We start from the raw sequence: 9,028 nt of genomic DNA, 5'->3' as shown, positions 1-9,028 counted from the left end.
CAGCAGCAGCAGCGAGCAGCAAGCAGCAGCAGCAGCAGCAGCGAGCAGCGGCAGCAGCAGCAGCAGCAGCAACAGACGACAGCACGGCGGCAGCAGCAGCGGCGAGCCAGCAACCGACGATGGCAGAGCACACCGCGATCAGCAGCAGCAGCAGCAGCAGCAGCAGCAGCAACAGCAGCAGCAGCAGCAGCAGCAGCAGCAGCAGCAGCAACCACAACGCAGCAGCAGCCGCAGCAGCAGCAGCAGCAGCAGCAGCAGCAGCAACGATGACTGCAGCAGCAGCGGCTGGCGGTGGCGAGTAGTAATAGAGTGCAGCAGCACGATCCGAGATCCAGATCCCCACCAGCAGCAGCAAAGAAAGCAGCAGCAGCAGCAGCAGCGGCAGCAAGCAGCAGCAGCACGATGATGCAGCAGCAGCAGCAGCAGCAGCAGCGGCAGCAGCAGCAGAACAGCAGCAGCAACAGCAGCGGCAAAGCAGCAGCAACAAACATAACCACCAACAACAACGACGACGATGTAGCAGTGATGCGGCAGACAGCAGCAGCAGCAGCTGGTCGCAGCCTTCCCAGCAGCAGCAACAGCGATAGCAGCAGCAGCAGCAGCAGCAGCAGCAGCGGCAGCAGCAGCAGCAACGCAGCAACCACCGCGACGACGACGGCAGCAGCACTCGGCGGCGGGCAGCAGCAGCAGCAGCAGCAGAACCAGCATAGCAGCAGCAGCAAACAGCAGCAGCGAGCAGCAGCAGACAGACAGCAGCAGTAGCAGCACAGAAAGAAAGAGCAGCAGCGACAACGACGACGCCGCCAGAGCAGAGCCGCAGCAGCAGCAGCAAGCAAACCAGCAGGCCAGGCAGCAGCAGCCGCAGCAGCAGCAGCAGCAGCAGCAGCAGAGTGAAGGTGAGTGCGAGCCGGACGAACGACGACGGCAGCGCGACCGCCAGGCAGCAGCAGCTCAGCAGCAGCAGCAGCAGAGTGAGTGTACAGAGCAGTCGGCAGCAGAGTCACGAGAAGCGTTAAAGCAGCAGCAGCAGCAGCAGCAGCAGCAACGATCACGCAGCAGCAACCCGCGGCAGCAGCACCTGCAGCAGCAACGACGACGGCGGCAGCAACCGAAGCACAGCAGCAGCAGCAGCAGCAGCAGCATGGCGGCAGCAGCAGCAGCAGCAACCAGCAGCAGCAGCAGCAGCAGCAGCCAACGACGACGCCAGCACCGCCGGGCAGCAGACGCAACGACGACGGCAGCAGACAGCAGCAGCAGCAGCAGCAGCAGCAGCAGCAGCAGCAGCAGCAACGACGACGATAAAGCATCGGCCTGCAGCAACAGCGGCAATGATGATGGCGGCAGTATGCAGTAGCAGTAGTAGTGGTAGTCGTAATGCCGATGGCATTAGCGGTGGAACAGTAGCGGTAGTAGCATAGTAACAATAATAATACGCCATTTACAGATCGCTTTATCCAAAAAGCTTCTACTACACTCATGCGCGGATAAATCTTTTGGATGGGTGGCACTGGGATCGAACCCATCCCCTGCGCCAGCCCCGCTCCAACAGCCGAGGTCCCAGAGTGATCCCACGAGCAGCAGTGGCAGGGTAGCAGTAGGCAGCAGCAGCAGCAGCAGCAGCAGCAGGCAGCAGCAGGCAGCAGCAGCAGGCAGCAGCAGCAGCAGCAGCAGCAGTGCAGCAGCAGCAAGCAGCAGCAGCAGCAGGCAGTGCAGCAGCAGCAGCGCAGCAGACAGCACTCCTACACTACATCACATAAGACGCCCAATCCAGAGACCCACCCACAGGAGCAACTAGGCTAAGAGCCTTGCCAAGGGCACATTAACGGCCATTTAGCAGAGACGCTAGCCAGAGCGACCCACAAATTGGAGCTTCAACTCTATAGGCCAGTGGGATAATCCACTTTACAATTTGGGGGGTTAGAAGGATTACTTATCCTATCCCAGGTATTCCTTAAAGAGGTGGGGTTTCAAATGTCTCCGAAGGTGGTGAGTGACTCCGCTGTCCATGGCCGTGAGGGAGCTTGTTCCACCAGGGTGCCAGAGCAGCGAACAGTTTTGACTGGGCTGGAGCAGGGAGCCATGCTTCCGAGAAAGGGAGCCAGCAGGCCAGAGGTGGATGAAACGACATGCCCTCGTTGGGTGTAGGGACTGATCAGAGCCTGAAGGTACAGAGGTGCCGTCCTCACTGCTCCACAGGCAAGCACCATGGTCTAGGAGCGGATGCGAGCTTCAACCGGAAGCCAGTGGAGTGTACGGAGGAGGGGGTGACGTGAGAGAACTTGGGAAGGCTGGAAACACCAGACGGGCTGCTATCTCTGATGAGCTGTAGGGGTTTAATGGCACAGGCAGGGAAGGCCAGCCAACAGCGAGCTGCAGTAGTCCAGACGGGGAGATGACAAGTGCCTGGATTAGGACCCGTGCCGCTTCCTGTGTAAGGCAGGGTCGTACTCTCCGAATGTTGTAGAGCATGAACCTGTCAGGGAGCGGTCACCGCCTTGATGTTGGCGGAGAACGACAGGGTGTTGTCCAGGGTCACGCCTAGGCTCTTCGGGACTCTGGGAGGAGGACAAGCAGTTGTCAACCGTGATGGCGGGATCATGGAACGGGCAGTCCTTCCCCGGGAGGAAGAGCAGCTCTGTGTTGCCAGGGTTCAGCTTGAGGTGGTGATCCGCCATCCATACTGGATATGTCTGCCAGACATGCAGAGATGCGATTCGCCACCTGGTTATCAGAAGAGGGAAAAGGAGAAGATTAGTTGTGTATCGATCAGCAGCAAACGATAAGGAAAGGCCAAGTGTGAGGATATGACAGAGCCAAGTGACTTGGTGTATAGGAGAAAAGGAGAGGGCCTAGAACTGAGCCCTGGGGACACCAGGTGGAGAGAGCACGGGTGCGGAGGACAGCTCTCGCCACGCCACTTGCAGGGAGCGACCGGTCAGGTAGGACGCAACTAGGAGTGAGCCGCGCGGGGAGATGCCCAGCCCTGAGAGGGTGGAGAGGGAGGATCTGATGGTTCACAGATATCAAAGGCAGCAGACAGGTCTAGAAGACAAGAGCAGAGGAGAGATAAGTTAGCTTTAGCACCGGAGAGTCTCCGTGACACAGAGAAGAGCGTCCCAGCTGAATGACCAGTCCTGGAAACCTGATTGGTTGGATCAAGAAGGCATTTGAGAGAGATAGCAAGAGAGTTGGGACAAAGCGGCACGCCCAATAGTGTTTGGAAAAAAAGAAGAAGGGATACTGTCCGTAGTAGTAGCAGCAGCACTAGCAGCAGCAGCACCCAGCAGCAACGACGACGGCAGCAACACGCAGGCGGGAAGACAGCAGCAGCAGCAGCAGCAGCAGCAGCAGCAGCAGCAGCACGCAGCGCAGCATCAGCGGCAACGACGACGGCAGCAGCGAGCGGCGGCGGCAGCGTTGCACAGAAAACGACGACCGCAGCAGCAGCGGCGGCGGCAGCAGCAGCAGAACGCAGAGCGAGCGGCAGCAGCAGCAACACTAAACGACGAGCAGCGGTAGCAGCAGCAGATAAAAGCAGCAGCAGCAGCGGCAACAGGCAGCAGCAGCAGCAATCAACAATCAACAACAGCAAAAACAAACAGCAACATGACGGCAGCACTAGGGGGTATGCAGTATCCACAACGACGATGCATGGCAGCAGTGGCAGCAGAGCAGTCAGCAGCAGCAGCAGCAGCAGCAGCAGAGCAGCAAAGAGCAAACACGACGGCAGCAGCAGGCGGCGGCCAGAGCAGCAGCGACGATCGGCAGGCACGGAGCAGAACAGAAGAGCAGCGAACCAACCAGCAGCAGCAGCAGATGTTAGGAGCGAAAGAAGCAAGAAAGATGTGTGGGTGTGCTAAGGAAGCTGGCTGCAGCTGTTGAGAAGAGCAGCAGCTATCGCAGAGAGTCAGCAGAAGCAGGCAGCAGCGAGGCAGAGGAGAGCAAAGCAGCACAAACGAGACGCGCAGAGTTCGGGGCGCAGCAGCAGTCAAAGCGGCAGCAGCAGCAGCAGCGAGAAAACGACGACGCAGCAGCAGCAGCAGCAGCAGCGGCAACAGCAACAACAACAGCAATAGCAACGACGATGGTAAGCATCAGCGGCGGTGGCAGCAGTACTTAACAACGATCGATGGGCAGCAGCAGCAGAGACAGCAGCAAAGCAGCAGCAGCAGCAGCAGCAGCAGCAGCAGCAGCAGCAGCAGCAGCAGCAGCAGCAGCACGCAGCAGCAGCAGCAGCAGCAACGACGAGACAGCACCGCGGGAGCAGAGCGGCAAACGACGACGGCAGCAGCAGCAGCAGCAGCAGCAGCAGCAGCAGCAGCAGCATTAACGATCACGACAGCACGGGCGGCAGCAAAGTGGCGGCACCGACGACGGCAGCAGCAGCAGCAGCAGCAGCGACCAGCAGCAGCAGCAGCAGCAGCAGCAGCAGCGGCAGCAGCAGCAGCAGCAGCGAGCAGCAGCAGCAGCAGCAGCAATCGACCGCGACAGCACTGGCGGCAGCAGCAGCAAGCCAACGACGACGGCAGCAGCAGCAGCAGCAGCAGCAGCAGCAGCAGCAGCGAACAGCAGCAGCAGCAGCAGCAGCAGCAGCAGCAGAAAGCAGCAAAATCGACGACGACAGCACCTAGCGCAGCAGCAGCGGCAACGACGACGGCAGCAGCAGCGAGCAGCAGCAGCAGCAGCAGCAGCAGCAGCAGCAGCAGCAGCACTAACGATCATGACAGCACTGGCGGCAGCAGCGGCGGCAACGACGACGGCAGCAGCAGCAGCAGCAGGCAGCGCACAGCAGCAGCAGCAGCAGCGGCAGCAAAGCAGCAGCAAGCAGCAGCAGCAGCAGCAGCAGCAGGCGGCAGCAGCAGCAGCAGCAGCGGCAGCAACGACACGACAAAGCACTGGGCGCGCAGCAGCAGCAAGCACGACGACGGCAGCAGCAGCAGCAGCAGCAGCAGCAGATCCGCGAGCAGCAGCAGCAGCTACTGCAACGCCGACGGCGACCAGCGGCGGCAGCAGGCAGCAGCAGCCCTCTGACAGCAACATCTGACACATGGCTACAGTCACAAACACAAACGTTAGCTTATTCATAGCTGAGATAGTTTGTAATATTGACTCAAAACGTATTGACAGAAAAAAACAAGGTGAAAATAATTATTCCAGAACTAACTATGTTAGAACAGTGCAGATCTGGGTACTCATTAAAACACTCAAATCAAACATTCCAAAGAAAACATATGGTTACTAGTATGAACATAACCTTCATAATCTTCCAGGTCCATCTGGAGAGTTTCTGCGCCACTTTATTCTACATATATTACTGCAGTGCATGGGATGACCTGAGGAGGCGGTAGTGGAGCCATGCTCCAATCTGTGTTCCATATGTCACCAAACCCATTAGCCTACATTACAATCAGCGTACAGCTAGCTCAGCAATTCCTATGGGGAATCCCAGCTCCCTACTGGTGCACACAGGGGAGCACAAGACTAGGGCAGTCCCGATGTTTTGCTCATCATTCCTTGTCTCTCTTTCTCTCACTACCCGATTTCCCTCATGCTTTCTCTTTTCTCATCCTTGTGGTCTGATTACCTCTCCCCTTTCTTCTGTGTTTCTCTCCTTTCCCCCAACCCTATTCCTTGTTTGTCTTGTCGCCATCTTGCACTGTCTCCGCCAACAGTCAACATATCCCCAGCGCCCTTTCCCAGCACCCAATGATCCCCTATTCTCCCTCTCCCCCCCTCTCCCCTCCCTTTTTTTTCTTTTTCTCTCTCTCACACCCTCTTACTTCTAAGGGCAAGCAGAGGTCAGAATGTCTACCACGGTGAGTGTTTGAGGAATTCAAGGAAACAGCACCCAAGCCTCTAAAGCATATATCCAGAACGCATTCCTGTTAACACCAACCCACTCAAATATGTGTACAGTGGATGTACACAACAACCGTAGACACTCACACACAATAATAACAAAACAAGGATTTACCAGTACTTGTATTTACATACTAGGTAGAAAGTGCTAGTATTTAGTATATGTTAGTGTTGACGCTTTACCGCTTTTATAACTGGTCTTTGTGCTTAGGAGAGCCAACCAGAAAGCTTGGTCTGGAAGAACAGGAAACCAACCAGCGTCACTAGAGGTCATCCAGACAAAGAGAGCGGGTTTGGTTACCAGGGAAACAGGCAGTTTTCCATGGTGATGTTGGAACATGTTGGAAGGGCATGGCTGCTTTGTTGCCAGGGGTGATGAAGGATTCCACCATGGATATTTAATCACGAGAGCTGGTGTATAAGGCAAACAGAGGAGAGAGAGCTAGGCTATATTAGCAATAATGCTAAAACTAAATGGGTCCAGGGACAATCATTGGTCTAACCGCACGCTCATCCTCATATTTAGCCCCCCTTTTCCTGGTAGCAGTTGGAGAGCAGCTGAGAACACAGATCGCCAACAGAAAACCAAACAAGGAAGACACACATAGAGCGACCTTAAGCGAGAGGGGAAACACACACACACACACACACACACACCACAATAACACCACAATTTTGTCTGTCTGTTTTCTAGCAGCTTGGGCACCCACCCACCACTGTTTGGCAAGTAAAGCGCAGCAAAAATGTTCTGATTGCCATGGCAACCATGTGTGCCATTCTGCTAAGCAGCTGTGATGTATGTGGTAACACTTGACCCCTGTGAACTCTGGAAGGCAGGATCCCTGTAGAGTCCAGATAGACTCTGAAAGGGTCCAATGGGCCCATCCCGGGTCCAATCCTGGGTCCCTCCTGGCACTATATGGAGGGTCATCAACTCAGCCATGCACTGATACCAGGCAACAAAATCTTAACACAACTATTGACTGTGGCAACCATGAATACCATGACAACAAGATCTCAACAAAATCACACCAACCTGCTTCGATGGCAAAGATAATCTACAGTACTGATATACTGCAACAAAGAAATGGAAATTGAATATTGCCTTAAACCTTAAAGCAAACACTTTGAATGAAATGATCACATTTTCAACTATTTCCATTCTTATAATTTCTAACATTTCTAACCAGGTTTGCTCCCATTGACATTAAATCCAATTTTCCAAAAGAAAATTTGAAGAATGGGCAGCAAGTCAAAGATTCCACAAATAATTACAAAGTCACACATCAAATGACAGAAATATAGGCCTATTTGTTTCATTTCCATGTAAAAGCGATCCAAGGACAACACATACTTTTTTAACACTTGCAGATCAAGGTGACCTTCCCCACCCTGCTATAAATATAAATATTTCACTATGACACAACAACAGGAGTACTATTTTCATGTATCTTTTCTGTGCCAGTTCCATTCACGGTCTAAACAGTACGCTCGTTTGTTTGTGGGTTAGAACACGGGTGGCTCTATCTCTTGTCACATTGTGGAAAACAGAAGGGGAGGAGAGTTGATACAGAACGTTTGACCTCGAAGTAGAATCTGCCTTTAGGCACAGATCTGAGATCAGCTTCCTTTAACTAAATCTTATTCTAACCATTGAAACCAAAATAGCAAACTGACCCTAGATCAGTGTCTAGGACAACTTCACCCTTCTCTGGCTTTGGCTGGTTGTAGCTGGTTGTGGCTGGTTTTTGGCTGGTTGTGGCTGGTTTGGTGCTGGTTGTGACTGGTTTGGGCTGCTGAGAAGTGAACCTCTGTTTGTTTGGCCTACTCATGTTTGGTTCCTTGTCGCCTGCAGTCAAGTTCCACAGGCAGCAGACCAATATACTTCCATGTCTGGGTTCCTTGGCATCTTCACTGACATTTACAGACAATATACACACTTGGAGAGAGTCAACACACACCACATACAAGGGCGGGAGCACGTGCATGCACACACACACACACACAACGCAAGCAAGCGACAACAACACAATTCCCCACACACACTCAATAGAGATATGTAACCCACAAGTTTCTCCTGTCTGGCAAATTGCACAGATAAGTTCTGAGACACTTCATGATTCAACACTAGAATGCTGCAGCCTTGCACAAGCACTGAGCTCCCTCTCCCTGTCTCAATCACAGTAGGATGATCTGATGGTGGTTAGGCAGGTACTGACATGCAATCAGGCAATACACAACCTAGTCTGTAATATCAGTCAGTTATCTTTATTTGACCTGCATATAGCCACTATAGAAGGGAGAATATTAATGATTAAACAGCAAACATTTTCTAACAGATTACCATACAGTTCTTCATAAATATATGGAGATCTTTCATTACATACAGCAGCACACTCAAAAGGAAAACCATGCTGTATAATTCAAACAGCTTCCCATCAACAAGCGAGTTAGCCTAACGTGATTTTCCCAAACATGATTTCCTCTGCACACTAGTTCTACTGGGGAAAAAAATTTGAAGACAGAAAAAAGAAAACTAAAACTAAGGAACGGTCCAGTTCCCTCTGTCAGAGATGTTTATCCAGGTTACACTCTGGAAGTCAAAGCAACCTTTCAGAAACACTCTGACACCCTGGACTTCAGGCTGTGAAACCCATCTGATCCCGCAGACCGAGAGAGGAAGAGAGAGTGAGATACATTCACAGAAGACACAGTATGGTGGAGCTGTATAGCCTAATAAGAAGGGACTGGAGAGGCCAGGATGCAGCTATAGACTAAAAACAGAACAACTAAATGTGAATGTATCAGTTTATATTAGTGTAAGAATATCAAGTGTCTGTATGGACCTTGCCTATCATGGCCTCTCCCTCCCTTCCCCCCTCCTTTCCCTCTCCCTCTCTCCTCTCCCTATCCTACCAGTGATGTTGAGTGGGTGACCTTTCTCTCAGCTAATCCACAAACAAAAAGGAAGAATTAGTGTTGCCACTCCACCGACCCTCCCAGGCCCAATAACCAATGCAGCCGAGGCCCAAGGATCACCTGGTCACACACACTGCCGCAAAAGGGTGTGTGTGTGTATGGGCATGTGTGCGTGTGTGTGTAGACAGAGAGAGAAAGGAGAGAGAGCGTATGTAACTGTTTGAGAATGTGTGTGTTAAACTTGCACACA

This window comes from Coregonus clupeaformis, chromosome 17, assembly GCF_020615455.1.
Source record: "Coregonus clupeaformis isolate EN_2021a chromosome 17, ASM2061545v1, whole genome shotgun sequence".
NCBI lineage: Eukaryota > Metazoa > Chordata > Actinopteri > Salmoniformes > Salmonidae > Coregonus > Coregonus clupeaformis.
This window is presented reverse-complemented; position numbering follows the sequence as displayed.